The 19062-nt window shown below is 41.5% G+C and overlaps 1 protein-coding gene across 1 annotated transcript in view; it reads left to right on the forward strand.

Annotated features, from left to right (window-relative positions):
- The first annotated feature begins 10979 nt into the window (after window positions 1-10979).
- Window positions 10980-19062, forward strand: part of BAK1 (BCL2 antagonist/killer 1) — a 48091-nt gene continuing 40008 nt past the window's right edge. The window contains exon 1 of the mRNA XM_063453121.1: window positions 10980-11031. The gene's annotated coding sequence lies outside the window, so the exon portion shown is untranslated. The remainder of the gene's footprint in view (window positions 11032-19062) is intronic.

The following is a 19062-nucleotide window of genomic DNA, read 5'->3' on the forward strand; positions in this document are numbered from 1 at the left end:
GGATGGGTGGGGGACATGGGAGAGGGTCATGGATAGGAGGTAAGGGACAGGGGAACATGGATAGGAGGCAAGTGAAATGGGAGGGAGACATGGATGAGAGGAGGACATGGGAGCGAGATATGAATGAAATGGGGAAGGACATGGAAGAGGAACAGAGAGATGGAATTTGGGGAGAGACATGGATGAAGGTGGGAACGAGATATGGATGAAGGGTGGAGCGAGATATGGAAGGAAGGGGGATAGAAGTGAGCGAAGCGGTGAGTGCAGCAACACCTTACCCTGCCTGGAGTTACTAGGGAGCGAGTGGAGCAGATAGTGCGGCTACACCTAAGGTGTGACACCTTACCTACCTGGCTGAGACTGCAGTTTGTAGAGGGACTGAGGGAGCGAGCGGACACTCGGGAGAGTGGCATTACTACTGAGACAGTAAGTAACTTGAAGTGAAGCTTTTAGATAGATTAAATGTATGTCCCCAGATTACATATTGTATGAGAATGAAACACTTCATTTTAGTTGTTTTGTTCTAGGATTCACCAACTTTCATACAGGCCACAGGCAGCACAGATAACCTGTTACCGTATATACTCGAGTATAAGCCGACCCGAATATAAGCGAGGCCCCTAATTTTACCCCAAAAAACTGGGAAAACTTATTGACTCAAGTATAAGACTAGGGTGGGAAATGCAGCAGCTACTGGTAAATCTCTAAATAAAATTAGATCCTAAAAAAATATATTAATTGAATATTTATGTACAGTGTGTGTATATAATGAATGCAGTGTGTGCGTATGAATGCAGTGTGTGTATGAGTACAGTGTTTGCATGAGTGCAGTGTGTGTGTATGAGTGCAGTGCGTGTGGATGAGTGCAGTGTGTGTGTATGAGTGCAGTGTGTGTATGAGTGCAGTGTGTGTGTATGAGTGCCGTGTGTGTGTGTGTATGAGTGCAGTGTGTGTATGAGTGCAGTGTGTGTGTATGAGTGCAGTGTGTGTGTGTGCAGTGTGTGTGTATGAGTGCAGTTTGTGTGTATGAATGAAGTGTGAGTGTGTGTGATGCAGTGTGTGTTTCTGTATGTGTTGGTGGGGGTGGGCATTTTGATCATTGTTATTTTTTATTATTATTTTAATCATTTTTTGTTATATTATTATTTATTTTATTAATTATTATTTTAATTTTTTGTTATATTGTTATTTTTTAATTATTATTATTTTTAATATTTTATTATTATGTATTTATTTTTTTCGTCCCCCCTCCCTGCTTAATACATGGCAGGGAGGGGGGCTCTCACTCCCTGGTGGTCCAGTGGATGGGCACTGTGTAGGAGGGGGGCTGGCAGAGAGTTTACTTACCTCTCCTGCAGCTCCTGTCAGCTCCCTCCTCCTCCGCGCCGGTCCGTGCAGCTCCCTCTGCCAGCTCACAGTGTAAGTCTCGCGAGAGCCGCACTATGACCCCGCGGCTCTCGCAAGACTTACACTGGGAGCTGACAGAGGTGCTGAACGGACCGGCGCGGAGGAGAAGGGAGCAGACAGGAGTTGCAGGAGAGGTAAGTAAACGCACACAGCCCCCTGTCTGTATTATGGCAATGTAAATTGCCATAATACAGACATTGACTCGAGTATAAGCCGAGTTGGGGTTTTTCAGCACAAAAAATGTGCTGAAAAACTCGGCTTATACTCGAGTATATACGGTACATTATTCTATCTACTCATCAGGTTATTGCTAAGATAAACACAGTAGCACCGTACACAGCCAGCAAAAAAACATCACACATTGACAGCACAAAATGATCACACACATTCTCATCACACAGAGCCAGCTCAGTGCTAACACACAGTTTCCATCACATGTACAAGGCCTAATATCATCACACACAAACTATTCCTATCACATGCAGTCCCCATTACACTCAGACAGCCAAGTATTTCACACACAAACTGTAACCATTTTCACACAGACAGCCCAATATGCAGTCCCCATTGCATCCAGACACCCCAGTACATCACATGCAGTTCCCACTATACTTAGACGGTTCAAGCGTCACACTTGTTATAACAAAAATGATACCAGTAAAGACTCCAGCTTGTAATATTGTGGAACACCTGAGTGCCCTGGGGCAGCTGTGTGATGCAGCCTTTAAGAATTTAGCCATGGCGGGAGACAGATGCGTCACCATGAGTGTGAGAGAGCACTCTCGCGGCCAATGTAATGTCTTTGTTGCCACTGGAAATGGTACATGCAAGAGGCTGTTTGAAGTCCTGGGGCAAGTCCTGTAAGTGCAATCTAAATCCAGGGGTAAGTCCTGGGTGCTGGAGCAAGTACCATGAGTACAATCTCAGTGTTGAGGTAAGTCCTGGGTGCTGGGGTGGATACTGGGACAAGTCTTGTGAGTGCAATCTCAGTGCTAGGGCAAGTCATGTGAGTGCAATCTCAGTGCTTGGGTAAGTCCTGGTTGCTGTAGCAAGTCCTGAGAGTGCAATCTGTGTGCTCGGGTAATTTAATAAATGCCCCCACTATATACAAAGGGTTATGTCTCACACACTGCCCTGATATATACCCATGCACAAGGCAATTCATATAACCTTGTGTACATACTGGGGTCTATATATTGCCCTGTGCATGGGGTATATATCAGGGCATTGTGTGCGGTATCACCCTGTGTAAATACTGGTGATACATATTGCCCTGGGAATGGGTATATATCAGTTGTATCTAAAAATGATAATACATTCTTGAAAGGTACTTTTAAAATGCATAGTTACCCTTTTGTGAACAAGAATATAGTGTTATAAGATGGGGCTGGTATAATGACGCAATGCTATGGGCCTGCTTTTAAATGCAAATGGTTTCCGGGCTTGCTTCAAGACGGTCCTGTGCTCTTTGGAGGTGCATCTGGTACCAAGTCTGTAACTCAGGAAGCTGCATCGATGAAATGTTGTATGCCTTCTCGATGGAAATCTTGGGGTCCAAGCTGACGAACACACGTCGGGTCAGGATCCTCTTCTCTGTCAAGATGAACCCTGGTGTCTCTTGAATCAGGATGCCAGAGGATGGTCCCATCTCTGCGATCGGGTCGGTCCGTAGCTCTTGGCATAGGAGCAGTACGATCCAGAAACACGCTACATCCTTCTTGGACATCTTTCGACAGTCACGGGTCAGGAACTCGTTTCATACTTATCTACTTATGATTCAAGGTTTGTTAAGCATACAAACTTATAACAGTGTGACATCACTTGTGGAAATCTATTCACAAACCGGACTTTACATAGGACACGAGGTCATGCGTTTAGACTAGAAGAGAGAAGATTTAGTCTAAGGCAAAGGAAAGTTTTTTTTACTGTAAGAACAATCAGGATGTGGAATTCTCTGCCTGAAGAAGTGGTTCTATCAGAGTCCATACAGATGTTCAAACAGCTACTAGATGCATACTTGCAAAAACAGAATATTCAAGGATATAATCTTTCAATGTAGGGTAATAACTGCTTGATCCAAGGATAAATCTGACTGCCATTCTGGGGACAAGAAGGAATTTTTTTCCTAGCTTGTTGAAAAATTGTAAGTGCTTAAAACTGGGTTTTTTGCCTTCTTTTGGATCAACAGCAAAAAACATATGTGAGGAAGGCTGAACTTGATGGACGCAAGTCTCTTTTCAGCTATGTAACTATGTAACTTGGCCTAGGACACGCATTATTACGATTCATCAACATATGTATTCTTTCTAATTCTATTTTTATAACTTCATCCCTCACTACATTTATTACTGACTCCTCAGCAATATGCCTATAGCAGTTAAACAAGCTAGTAACCTGCTCAGAAAATGTAGATATTGGATGGCAAGGAAATGGTTAATGACATGAACGTACATGAGATCATGGCACATCACAACATTTCACATCATACGATACCACGTGAATCAAACATTCATCCAGGTTAGTTGTTCACCCTTCTGCATCCGAATCCACACCTATAATCCTTAATTGAGATTTAGGATGACAAGCACGCAACCGGTTAATGTGAATTTTTATCTTGTACGCTACTGGGGAAATTTTGTCAATGATGACATATGGCCCTTTCCAAGAAGGTAAAAATGTATTTTCCTTGACTTGATTTTGCGCAAAGTTATACAGATCGACTTGATCTGTTATCTCATATTCCTTTTTCGTGTTTTTTAAATCGTAATAGGTCTTAACCCCTGTTGCTGCTTTTTCTAGATTCTTTTGGGCAAAAGCAAACGCATGCTGTAAATGCTTGCGCAAATCTTCGATATACTGATGCGTAGTGGCAGCATTGATCAAGTTATGATCCGAAGTACGATATAGTAAATGCTGTGGTAAAACCATCTTTCGTCCTGTCATCAATTCAAAAGGTGACAATTTGGTAGCAGTGCTAGGTGTAGCTCTAATCACCATTAAAACTAGGGGCAATTTAATGTCCCAGTCTTTACCAGACTCCTTAACATACTTCTTCAGAATATTAACAATAGACTGGTTATATCGCAGCGCGGTATGCAATATGTAGCTTTTGTTTAACACCTAGAATGTTCCACATCCTAGCCACTACTTCGCTGGTAAAATGACTACCTCTGTCTGACTCAATTCTTTGAGGCAGACCGAACCTGGAAAAGACATGGTTAATCAACAAAGTGGCGCACACGGTACTCGTGTTCTCTTTACAAGGCAAACACTCTATCCACTTTGTGTACATACATGTAACGGTTAACATGTATTTGTTACCTCTTGAAGATCTTGTTACAGGACCTATAAAGTCAATTTGAATATCAGACCAGGGTAATGACACCCCCCTCTTCTGAAGTGGTGCACGATGGGTTGGACCATGGGGTTGATATTGCGGACAAATCAAGCATCCCTGACAGTATGCCTTAACATCTCTTAACATGTGTGGCCAATATGCATAATCACGCAATATCTTATATGTGATCTTATCACCACGATGCCCAGATGTAGGTGCATCATGTGTGTGTTGGAGCATTAACCCTCGGTATACAGTTCGGACTACCCATTGTTGAATACCATGTTTAGAAGTTCTGACCAGCAACCCATCCATGATACTAAATTGGACTTTATATCTCATCAAGATTCGTAAATCTTCATTATCTTTGCAATCATCATCTGTGATGGGATTGGCAGTAGGGTCTTCTATATGATCCCATGACGGGATCGTTCTTATAACTGGTAATCAGGTCCTCACTAGGAGCTTCTTGACTCCATTGCACGACATTTATCGGCATTATCTCTAGCTTGTCATCTAGTGATGGCTTCAACATGAATTGAACCCATAAGATCATCAATGTTTAGGGTTTCACGATTGATGGCTGCTTGTTTTGCCAGTGAATCGGCTAAGTCATTACCATCCTTGTCAATACCTTCTATTTTAGAATGGCCTTTGGTTTTCTTCCAATATATGGTTAAACCATTTTCCTTAACCAGTTCATCGATTTTAGAAAACAATTTCCCATGTTTAACAGGTTTGTTATTGCTTTTCAGCATTTGGTTAAGTTTCCAGCTAGGCAGATATTCGACAAAACTGTTGCGAACATAGTTGGAATCAGTTAAGATAACAAATTCTGTGATACCATATTCTATTGCCATTTGAACGGTCTTATATACTGCACAGAGTTCGGCTATCTGACTGCTTTTGGGACCAATATTGTATCCTATAGATTACTAATCTGTTTGTGACTAAGTGGCTACTAAAAAAGACTGGACATACCCCATTTGCAATACCTTGGGTTGTCTACTATTGCAAATGGTATGCCATCATAGGGGTAATTTTCATTCTTGGACTACCATAGGGTCTCAAAGGCAACGTAACCAATCTGGCGAATTTTAATGTGAAGAAAATGAAACACAAACCTTATATTTGACGCTGTAACTTTTGAAAACACCATAAAACCTGTACATGACGGGTACTGTTGTACTCGGGAGACTTCGCTGAACACGAATATTTGTGTTTCAAAACAGTAAAAAGTATCACAGCAATAATATTGTCCGTGTAAGTGCTGTTTGTGCGTGAAAAATGCAAAAAACTTCACTTTTACTGGCGATCTCATCGTTGTAATACATTTTACTGTTTTGAAACACTAATATTTGTGTTCAGTGAAGTCTCCCGGGTAAAACAGTACCCCCCATGTACAGGTTTTATGGTGTCTTGGAAAGTTATAGGGTTAAATATAGTGCTAGCAAATTAAATTCCCTATACTTTCGGCATGGGTTGTCAGGCAGGTCCCGCTAATTGTAATTAATTAAGATACCTAATTATGTAAAAATATTACATAAATATATATGTAGAAATAATATATGTATATATATACATATGTGTATATATATGTTTATATATATATATATATATATAAAATTTTTTTCAATATTTTTATTTATGTATACGTATATATATAGTGATATATATACGTATATATTTATGTATATAGATATATATATTATTTCGTTCTACGTGTATTTTGATATAAATATATATATATTAATATCACAATACAGTTAGAACGAAATAGCACACATCTATATATTTTTTAATTATTTATTTTTAATTATTTTTTTTATTTTATTTTTTAACATATTTACATTTTTTTATATATTACATATAGCAATAATTATATATATATATATATATATTTAATCAGTATCAGTCTATGTGTAATTTTATATTAATATATATATATATATATATATATATATATAATTATATATATATTAATAGTAAAATACACCTAGACAGTGTATGTGTGTATATATACTTAGATCATATATATATAATATATATGATTTAAGTATATAATTTTTTTTTTACACTTATTTTTACTTCATTTTTATTTTATTTCCAGCCAGCAGGGGCACTAACTGTCATTACAGGCAGTCCCCCTGCTGGCAATGCAGTAGCCAGCTAACCCGGCCATGTGATTGTGAGGTCCTCGCAAGGACCTCACTCTCACATGGCCGGGGGGTGGGGGGGGCGCAGGAGGAAGGATCTGCCGCAGGGGATTGGGAGTCCCCCCAACCGCGATTGCCAGCGTGGGATCGCCGGCGACCGGGTAAGTAAAAAAAAAAACGGAGGGCGTACTATTACGCCCTGCGGCGTTTAGAACCGCTTAGAATAGGGCGTAATAGTACGCCCTCCGGTTTTAAGGGGTTAAACCTGATGATCTCAGACAATCCAATGCTTTCCCATAGGATATCATTGAGAGGCTACTGTGCATGTGTAGCAAAAAGCTGTACGGCCAATCAGCATCTCCATGGTCAGCGTTCAGCGCCTCACTGCAGACTCAATCTAACACACTGCCACCTCCCCGCCTTCTAATACACTGCCCACAAATCCAATACATTGTCCCCAAATCCAATACACTGCCCCCCTCCCTCCACTCTAATACACTGCCCCCTCCACCCAATCTAATACACTGCCCCTTAATCTAATAAACTGCCCCTCCTTCGTCCACTCTAGTTGAATACATTGCCCTTTCTCCCAGCACTCTAATATAATACACTGCCCTCCCTCAGTTTAATACACTGCTGCCCTCCCCCCAATTTAATACACTGCCCTCCCCCAATTTAACATGCTGCCCGCCTCCCAACACTCTAATACACTGCCCCTCCCTTCCCCAAATGAATACACTGCCCTCCCCCCAATTTAACACACTGACCACCTTTCCCCCACTGTAGCACACTGACCCCCTTTCCCCCACTCTAGCACACTGCCCCCTCCCACCACTCTAACACACTGCCCCCTCTCCCTTCCCCAAATTAATACACTGCCCTCCCCCCAACTTATCACACTGCCTCCTCCCACCACTCTAATACACTGCCTTCCCCTCCCACCACTCTAATTCACTGCCCCCACTCCCCAATTTAATATGCCGGCCCACTACCTCTCCCAAATTAATTCAGTGCCCCCTCCCTAAAATTAATACACTGCCCACTCCCTCCCCCATTTAATGCACTGCCCCCCACCCCCTCAAATTAATACAATGCCCTCCTCCCCAATTTAATACACTGCACAGGAAGGTCCCCAAAGCCCCTATTCCCCTACCTTAAGATGAGCTGCCTGTCCTCCAGTTCCAGACCTGCTTTTCTTTGCTCAAGCACGCCAGTACTCCCCTGGCACTGTGAGTAGGAGGGAAGCAGGAGTGACTGGCCTGCAGGAGCACACGATCGGCCAAGGGAGGGAAGACAAGAATCATACAGGAAATATTTTTCCTGTCTTGCAGCTGGTCACAGTCAAACCACAAAGTGGACCCAGGCAGGGACGTGTGTATCGTGAGGCAAACAAGGCATCTGCTTTGGACAGCACTTTGCAGGGGGCGGCAAAAAAAGCCGTCCCCAAACGCCCAGGCAGATCCCTTGCTTGCCTCGTGTCCTGGGGGGCTCAAGAGCTGGCCGGCTGGCCACTTTTGAACCCCCCCAGAGGCTGGCAGCGGGCAGTGAGGGAGCATACTTACCTGAGCTCTTCCTGCTCAGCTCCCTCCGCGCCGCTTAATGAAGCCGGGAGCTGGAATATGACATCATACCGGCTCTCGGCTTTAGTAAGTGCCTCCTACTTAGCCTGTGCGCCCCCTGCCTGCCCGACCAGCAGTCCTACTAAACTGCAGGTAACAATCTCTCTTCCAGGGAGTCTGGGTGTATTTAAAATAAAATAAAATAAATATTAGTTTGTGAGTGTTGGAGGAAATGTCTGTGTGTGTGTGTCTGTGAGTGTGTATGTCTAAGTGAATGTGTGTGTGTGTGTGTGTCTGTGAGTGAATGTGTATGTGTGTCTGTAATTGTATGTGTGCATGTTTCTGTAATTGTCTGTATGTGTTTGTGTCTGTAAGTATGTCTGCAAGTGTCTGTAAGTGAATGTGTGTGTGTGTCTGTAAGTGTTTATGTGTGTGTCGGCCAGTGAGTTTGTATGTGTCGGTCAGTGAGTGTGTATGTGTCGGTCAGTGAGAGTGTGCGTCTGTCAGTGAGAGTGTGCGTCTGTCAGTGAGTGCGTGCGTCTGTCAGTTAGAGAGTGCATCTGTCAGTGAGTGCGTGCATCTGTCAGTGAGTGTGTGTGTCTGTCAGTGTGTGTCCAAGTAATAGTGTGTGTGTGTATGTAATTGTTTGTCAGTGTATATGAGAGTGTGCGTCTGTCAGTGAGTGAGCGTCTGTCAGTCAAAGTGCGGCCTTGACAGGAAGGGGTGGGGGAAATTTAAATTAGGGGGGAGGTGAGGGGGGGGGGTGCCCGAGCACCGTCCTGCCTAGGGCAGTACAAATCCTAAATACACCACTGGACCCAGGGCAGGTGGGCCGCAAATATATCCGTTATGCGGCCCGTGGGTGGCAAGTTTGACGTGCTTGCTCTAGAAGTTCCTTGTCAGTTCACCAAAGTAAATACTATTGAAGAATTTCCTGAAATGAATAATGCATTGAAGGTAGGTGAAAGAAACAAATATACCTCCGCTGCACTTCTGCATTTAGGGAAACTTTGCCACCCTGTAAGGCCACAGGTGCTATCATGCACTGCATGGGTTAATTAAATGAACATGCCATGCCAAGACAGCCAAGCATGCCTTATTAATTACAAATTAAAACAACTAAGAATTTTTGTAAAATAGGGAAACATTTAGCTAACTATTGGGATGTGCAGAAATTTTAGTAATGAAAGAGACTTTCTCATTAGTGAATTCAAAGGTGGCACTCTTAGACACCAGAACCAGCTAAATGTAGTGCTTCTGCGGCAAATAGCCTGTCCCTGCAGGATCACCATACTGCTTTTTATGAGAACATTGCTGTCTTTTGCCATTTATATTTACATTGCTGCCTTTTATCATTCAGAAATACACAATAAGGTCTTTCTGAATGCTGCTCTGCAAGAATTGCAGAACCAAAATGTGTCGTCTCCATGCAGAGCATGGAGGCTGAATGCTCCTCATAGTGATGCTAGTGCACAAGCCTACAAATGTTTCCCTATGGGGAAGAATTGGATTGGCAGAGATCATCATTAGTGATGGTTGGGCAAGATGCCAACCAAGTGAATGAAAGAAAGGACATTTATGAATACATAGGGGGAGTAATAATCTAAATAAAGTTATAATATCACTCTAGTGTTAGGAATACGTTTGTATCCCTAATGCTATATTGTTCATTTAAAGGAACAATATGCTTACCAGAACCACTACAGCTTATTGAAGTTGTTCTTGTGTCTATAGCATGTCCCTGCAGATTTTTTAAGGTAAACTGGAAAACCTCCAGTGGCAATCCATCAGATGGCTACAAAAGGTGCTTCCTAGGTCAGTGCTGCACATTATGCAGCACTAGCATTCAATGTATCCACACATTGCTATGAGGCGCTCAACGTTCCCCATAGAGATGCATTTATTCACCGCATTTCTATGCTGAGATGATGATAGGCACAGCGTGGAATGGGAAAACATTCAATTGGCTGAGCTAATCGTATTTTATGATTTCAGCCATGGAAATGCAGTGGTGAGACTGGCACGGTGTGGGAGAAAAGGTAAGTTTAAACACCTTTTTACTACACAGAAAGGGTGTTCCTTTAAGCATTATATAAATGTAACACATAATACATCCGTACATTGCTTATGTGACAGATATATGGATTGATATTTGAAAATAAAATAAATATATGTATGCCACATAAAATCTATTACAGAACGTACAATTGCATGTTCTGCAATATCCCTGAGTACTAAAATATTTGATAATTTATAGACCCTATTGTAGTCTACTTATCATAGCTGTTTTTTTTTTTTTATTTTTTTTTTTTACTCATCTCCACTCTTGGTTTGCTGTTCGTAGCAGATCCTGGTCATAGACTTCCCAGCCCATTTCTTGTCAGTGCCCTCCCCTTGTATCAAAGTCACCGACATCACAGAGCATCATGTTGCCACCACCCGTGAATCTGAATTGGCGAAGGAGCTGAGGAACAGCCCATTTCCCCGCCTCTTCTAAAGGGCAGAGACTCACGAAGTTAGAATCCCTCTTCCGCCCTGAATCCTGCACTGTCCTGTGTGGAGGCTGCTGTGGGTGAGTGGGTGGGTGCGGTTGGATGTCAGCTCTTGGGGTCAAAACGCATGTTCGCCTGGTGGAATTAGAATCATATAACTTCCGCAACTTTCATTCTCTCCCACAAAATTCTGTACTGCTGATGCCAGACTCAAAGTCATTTGCATTTTAGATCTTTTTTTAGGCGGGTGCAAGTTTATACATGCAAAGGTGCAATCCTTTAGTTTAGCCGTTCTTTCTGTGGATGTCTGACTATAGATTTGTTATTATTAATTTTGTTATATGAACATGTTTGATCCCAGCTGTGTTTCTACTAAGAATCTCCAATTCTCATGTTTCACTTTGTTTTTAATCAACCCTGCTCTAGATGCTGCCTCTTGTATATCAAGTAATCTGGCAGGTTAAAAACCCATCATAAACTATAAAAGTGAACGCCACTGTAGGTTGAATGTACGCAGAAGTCAAAATCTATTATGTGGTAAAACCAAATGAGCAGTTTGTAGAGGATACACAGCCCTCTGTAACTTGATACTTTAGTTTTACTATTGCAGGAAGTATAGTTTCTATAAGTTAGACCTAAATTGAACACTGAAACTAACTATATATATATATATATATATATATATATATATATATAACACTAAAACAATATAACAGAAAAATCCAGAAACATATCTAAAAATATATATATTTTAGAACAGTTGAACTGTTAATGCAATCAAACATTCTACAATGGTTAAAGTCCATCAGTTGTTCTCGTATAATTAACATAGTTGGTTCAGTTATGTTCTTATAACCCATTTCCATTAGGTAAAGGAAATTCCTGATTTATCGACAATGCTTAAAGACAGAGAAACGGCAAAACAGTGTCTACAAGATAAAGGCGTTTTACATGCGCAAATACATTTTTGTTCATGTCATGGGATGATATTGGCATTAACAGGAAGAGAGAGATATATTATAAAGAAGGATGTCGAGCAGAAATACCTTTGTTCTAATAAGTGCTTCACAATATGTGCTTCACAGCTGGTTAGGTTAGGTTAAAATACCAACAAATAGTGGATAGATTCCTTTATAGCTTTAGGTGACTGGAACTCCCAGTAAAGTAAAAAAAAAAAAAAAAAACATTAAAGGGACACTATTGTCACCTGAACAACTTCAGCTTAATGAGGTTGTTCAGGTGAGAACAATAGCTCCCTGCAGCCTTTCTCATGTAAACACAGTATTTTCTGAGAAGCTAGGAAGCTAGGAACACCCCCAGTGGCAGTTCCTCAGACAGCCACCAGAAGGACTTCCGAGTTCATGAATGCCTAATTCGCATTCATCACGTGTAATGGATCACCTGGCACCCCGACTGGGTACCTCCGTTCAAGGATGCTCCTAGCGCTTCCTGAGGACTCCAAGCACTGCAGCAGACACCACAACCACCGATCCGGAGAAGCATACGAATGCTCTCAAGCATATGAATGCTGTAAACAGCTGAACAGGAAAAGCATACAATCAGCTTACACTCCTGGCAATCAGCATACAATCCAATTCCCCCAATAACGGGACGACACTTCGTTTTGAGGTCAAGCAGAACTGACTGTACTGGCACAGCCTCTTTTATTTACAATCCACAAACATAGTACTGCTCACAGGGTTTCACAGAACAACCAATAACACGTACATTACAGAAAACACTCCCAGCAATTATACACAAAATCATCCCCTCTGCCTGTGATATAATTATGGTACACAATGGGTTAACATTAGTGATGTCCCGAACAGTTCGCTGGCGAACATAGCGTGATGTTTGGTCCGCCCCATATTCGTAATCATTGAGTAAACTTTGACCCTGTACCTCACAGTCAGCAGACACATTCCAGCCAATCAGCAGCAGACCCTCCCTCCCAGACCCTCCCACCTCCCACCTCACGACTGCAAACACGCTATGTTCGCCGGCGAACTGTTCGGGACATCACTAGTTAACATAATTATCACAAGCAGGAAAAATACAGTTTTTATACATGTACTATAACTTTAAAAATATACATCCATAAATATACATCTTCATAAGAATTACATATTCAGAATCAGCACACTTTAAACATAAACACTCTAAAAAATCAGACAAATCCATCCAGTAGATCAAAAGTTAGCTGGGAGTCCTTCATGACTATTTTACACAGAAAAATGACTAAGTCCCATTTGAATGCACGAACGGGGCCGTTCGTGAATTTAGCTTAGTATAGCAGTGAGTTCAAACTGCCGAACAGGACTTAGTCTCTGCAGCTGAAAACGGAGTGTAGGAGAAGGTAAGGGTCAGCGGTGTTCGTTGAAATGTGTAGCCGATTTTAGTTCCATGGATTTGGCTACACATACCGCTGACCTCGTTCGAATGAAAGATGGCCGCCGCCACGTGTTCCTTTGTCGAATGGCGGCCACTTCGACTACTTCGGCTGCATCCGAAGTGCCGATTTAAAGCTGCAGAACTGCTCCAATACAATTTAAAGGGGCAGCAAGTCTTTTAAAATCCAATCTGCTAAAATAGTCTTTAACAGGCAATATTTTCCAGGGGCCATATTCTTAAAGGGGCATTGTTCCCAAAAGTCACAGTATGTCCCCAGATGGTTCTTAAAGGGCCAGCAGCAGCATAATAAAATACAATATGCCCAAATACTGTATTTAAAGGGCCAAATCTCCAAGGGGCCATAGTCAGCAGGCAGGAGGCGGGCAAACCGGCTTCTCCAATGCCCAGTGGCGAGGTTGGTTTTGCCACATCACGTTTGACGTCTTCGCGCTTCACGGTGAAGAAACCAAACGTGCTATCAGGAGACAGGAGGCACTGTCCAAGAGAGTGTAGCAATATGCTCTTAAAAGAACAAGTGATTATAATCCCAGGGGAGTATAGTGATATAGCAATCCCCAGAGTAGATAAATCTGTTTCCCCCACACATGAGATGAGACTCTATGTTGAGGGTAAGCAGGAACACATTTATTGGCAGCCACAACTGGCCTTATGTGAAGGTCCCCATACAAGGGGCACTTCACCTGGACCTGAGAGTAGACTGCAGTAAAAACATACACACAATTACATTGGCTCTCAGGTCCAGGACACTCCCACATAAAACAAGATAATCCCTCCTCTGTGCCTGGGAGATAATTGAGTCAGGCACTGTATTAAACTCAGTTATCTCCAGGCACAGAAAACATAAATTTTTACAAAAAACAAAACAAATACCTTTAACCCCTTAAGGACACATGACATGTGTGACTTGTCATGATTCCCTTTTATTCCAGAAGTTTGGTCCTTAAGGGGTTAAACACACAACACCCACAAAAGTTACATCCCTTGATAGCCCCGATCTGGCTGACCAACATATTAAAAAATCACCCAGATCGGTTCAGGGGTTATGGAATTTCCTGGAAGTCATAATTTGACCGACCGCACGCATGGTCCCATGCCCAAAACAGTTCCAGAGAATCAGGGAGATCTAGTTCGGTAGTTTAAAAACTGAACAAACTACCGAACATAGTCAATGTTCTTACCCTGGAGCTTGTTCATCTTATTCGTGGAACGGTTCCACCGAACAGTGCCCTTCTAAGTTGTGTAGAACCGAACGCAGGCGATCCTGGAAGTCCAGCGGTGTTTGGGAGTTTCAGTGTCCGAAAACAGTTCCATAAACTCAACTACCAAACACCACTACCTGCGTTCGCGGGGACAAGATGGCCGCTTATGTTCATGGTCGTTCATGCGAACACTTAGAAAACTGTGGTAGAAAGTGTTACAAACTGTCAATTAGGCTTAAAAAGCTCCCGGGTGGTCTTTGGTTTGTGCGCCTGTTCGGTTCCTGAACCAATTATAAAATCCCATGAACCAAATCTGTTCACATAGTTTTTAAGGGGCCCATAGACCTTTGGCAGGAGTCTGGCAAGCAGGCCCCTCCAAGATCACAAGGCAGAGGCATTTCTGCCACAGTCTTTTCTTACTTTTCCTCTTTCAACTATCAAGTAGATAGATTTCCTAATTTGGTATCCTGATGTGGGTTTTCCCTACTTAGGATGCCAAATCTGGGCACTTTTTAGTAGATGGTGTGAAAAGTGCTGCTCATGGTGAAAACCGCAGCATTATTTATTATCTTTAAGCACATCAGTTTGCTTGCTTGGTTTTATTATTAGTTTTTTTGAAAAAGAAAAATCTTTTATACTGTTGTGCAGGACGTGAGAAGTGCAACTCTGTGGCTTTGAAAACCACTCTATCACCGTGGCAGCATTTGTGAAACCCTGCACAAACCTTTTCTAAATTATTTTGGTTTTTTTTGGAACTTTGTTTATGTGGTTGTGCAGGTTCGGATCTGACGTCGGCAGGAGGAGGAGAGTTCCCGGCGCTGGAGAAAGGTAAATGGCTGAAGGGGTTTAGCCCCTTCAGCCCAGCGGGAGTGGGATCCTGAGGTTGGGGGGGACCTAAAGACTCTATAGTGCCAGGAAAACGGGTTTGTTTTCCTGCCACTATAGTGGTCCTTTAATAATAAGCATTTAAAAACAACTTGTCCTACAAAGGTAAAAAAGAATCCGCATGCAAAATGTAGCGAAGTTAGCAAACAGTGTTGCGAGCGGGCAGAAATAAAAAAATATAGTATAAGTTGGTAAATGGGTATCAACATGAAATAAGCTAAAGTTGGATGCCCTCAATATGTGTATACTGCGGTATACTTTGTTACTGTTTGCAGGCTTATAAGAAGCTGGACTGGTCTGATATAGGTACACACCACCATGTGGCAGAATGAGGCACACACTTCTGTGGGTGTAATAGAATCTAAGACTGCACTTATGATCGGGTCTGATCAACTGAGAATATGTAGTTAAGCAAAATAGAAACAGGCACTGCTGTCTGCCTCCCACCTGGGCTGCTTTTCAACTGTTGTAGGTGTAATAAATCCCAGCTGAATAAACACGTTTATTCCACATTGTAGGGCTTATAAGAAGTAAAATAGCTCAGTTTAATAACCGTAAAAAGAATGGCCTGTTCTCCTGGTCTACATGTTTCGTCCATGTCATCGACTTTCTCAAGACCAAATCATTCTAAAGGCGACTTTCCTGGAAGTATCCTTATAAGAAACGATCCATCTCCCAATTAAAAAGAAATTGGGTTTCTTAAAGAAAAATAGCCACAAGAGAAGAGAAAATATTAAAAGGAAACCAACATACAAGTGAAGTATCAAATGAACAAATTAAAATCAAAGTGAAAGAACCATAATCAATATATATAAATATATTGTGTTTTAAAAATAATTACACTGAACAAATTGAATCAATAATTTTGTATTTCTTTATTGCTCTTATTTTCACTTTCATTAAAAAAAGATTTATAAAGAAAACAAAACAAAAGACCCCCAAAAATCTTATCAACAGGTAGTTAAATTGAGTTGCAAGACATTATATTATATAATTCTTAATTTAATCCTTTAGTTAGGTTATTATGCTCAGCAATCTCCTAATTTTATGTTGGGTACCAGAATCCTCTCCCTCCACACCATCAATAAGTAGAACCTCCAATCCTTTGGAGTCCAAATTATGCATGTGCTAAAAGTGCCAAGACAGGGATGTGTGGACTTAACACTTATCACCAAACTTCTATGTACCCTAAACCAGGACTTCAAGGGATCTCAATGTTTGTCCAACATACTGAGTCACCCAAGGGCATTTCAGCAATTATACAACATATGTACTTTCACATGTGAATCTTCATTGCATGTGGAATTAAGAGCCATTGCTTTGGGAAATAAATATGATACTGCCATGTTTATAATATTGTCAGGTTATACACCTGGTGTTTCCACATTTAAAACTGGTCACAGGATAAATTGCAATACTTCTTTCATAGTTTATTTACAGAGATGTTCATGTGGGTTGCAGTATGTTGGGAACGCCACCTAGCTATTTTGCGCAATGATAGAAAATCATCTGTCACGTATCATTTTAGACTAGCGCATAGCTGTGATCCCAAAAGATTACTGTTGAAGTGATGCATCTAGTGTTATAAACATTATCTTTACTTAACCCCTAAGGCCCAAACTTCTGGAATAAAAGGGAATCATGACATGTCACACATGTCATGTGTCCTTAAGGTGTTAAACTAGGTCTTAATCTCATGGAAGCCAATGTATTTTTAAGATTCATGGCTCTGGTGATTGTAACTTTTTGGGTTGTTGACTAACGCATAGCTGTGATCCAAAAAAAGATTATTGGTTGAAGTGATGCATTTAGTGTTATAAACATTATCTTTAACTTTTGGGATTGTTGTTAACATATATATATATATATATATATATATATATATATATATATATATATACAGCAAGGTTGTACAAAAGAGTAACAGCATTTTTACCAAGCTTGTTGCATTACAATGTTGGTCTTCATCATATAAGGAAGGTATACAGTGGATTCTTGTACAACATTGACACATTGCATATTAGTACACAATAAAGTTTAGTATGCTGGTACAATGTGCACCCATTTTAGTGGATTAGGTCCAGAGGGAGTAACTGGGGGGTGAACAAAATGGGTAAGTGGGAAGGACAGGTGGGAGGGAGGGGGCGAGGGAGGAGTGCGCTATGTAACATGTGTGCATTCTTTAACGGCATAGCTTATGCTTATTTGTTATTTTCACTCAGTAATCTGGGTTGACACACCACAATCTCCCTGCAACCTGGTCTATCCATACCTACGCTGCCTCTGGTGATCATGAAGGAGTGGTTTACTAACCAATGTGACTTGGTGGTATAGGCTATGGCACACCGTTGAGAGCTATCCCACCTACCTCATGATGTGTGACCCTGGTGGTCCTGGGGGCGATGCAATCTCCGTAGATCATATTTGTCAGACATTAGTGGATTCACTTTTTTGGGTGGGTGGGGTGGCATGAGTGCTCCGGGTCTGTTCTCCAGGTTGTTAGGATGGGGCCTCAGACCTATGTTGTCAATGCCCGTCCTGGAGAAGTCTGCTTGGGCATATCAGTTTGCCGTTTCAGCCAACACTTAAATGTAGTGATCATTTCACGTCTATGCCAACATCCCATTCCCAGCAGTTGATAGACACAGCAATTTGATGGGCGCAGCTGCCGGACTCGGTCGATGTATAATGTGATGTTCAAGAATGTGGTATCAGTACCTCATGCACCATTGAGTGGCTATCTTAGGGTAGAATAGACGTGGGAGTCCAAAGGTCCCAAGCCTCTTTACAAAAATGTTTGAGTGGTTTGGCTTTCCTGGCCATGACTTCATATAGCTTTGACGTATTGACAATCTGGGTGCATGTTGTAATATTGGGGGTGTTATTCTCCAACCAGGCTTTGCTAAAGGTGGTTAGGGCTGCTATGAGAATGTGGTAGATCAAGTATTGTTTGTATTTTGGCATATCATTTGGGATGAGTTGCAGCAAATATATCTCTGGGTCTTTTGGTACGTTTACCTGTGTAGAATTCAAAATTAGTGCTGCAACCTTGTCCCAATACGGTTTAAGCTTAAGACACGTCCACCACATATGGTATATTGTGCAAGACTGCGTCAGGCATCTCCAACATGTGCTGGACGAGTACCGTCCCATATGTTTCAATCTGGCGGGCACAAGGTACCAGCGAAATAGGATTTTCCTGGATAATTTGATCTGTGATGTGCATAAAGTGAACATTTTGTTTGCCAGGAAAACTGTTCTCACACGCATTTACCCTTAAACAGTGCTTTTTTTGATAAAGATTATCCTCCAACATCCATAAAGCAAGCATATACTAGGGCAAGTGAGATGAATAGAAATTACATAATACACCCACCTGGGGTAGAGGATACTGATGTTTTTTCAGTCAGTGGTCATTCACTCACATTTTTGGGCCTGTTGGTATCATCCCAGAGGGGAATCAAATCCAGGTATCATATTAGTACTAGGAATCTACTACATATGTGTAGTATAGTATATCTACTATATATGTCCGATATGTGACATGCTTTAATTGTTGTTTTGATAAGATTATTGATATCCTTCTTAAGCATTTTAAAACTTGATTCCTGGCTT

Source organism: Pelobates fuscus, chromosome 1, assembly GCF_036172605.1.
Source record: "Pelobates fuscus isolate aPelFus1 chromosome 1, aPelFus1.pri, whole genome shotgun sequence".
Taxonomy (NCBI): domain Eukaryota; kingdom Metazoa; phylum Chordata; class Amphibia; order Anura; family Pelobatidae; genus Pelobates; species Pelobates fuscus.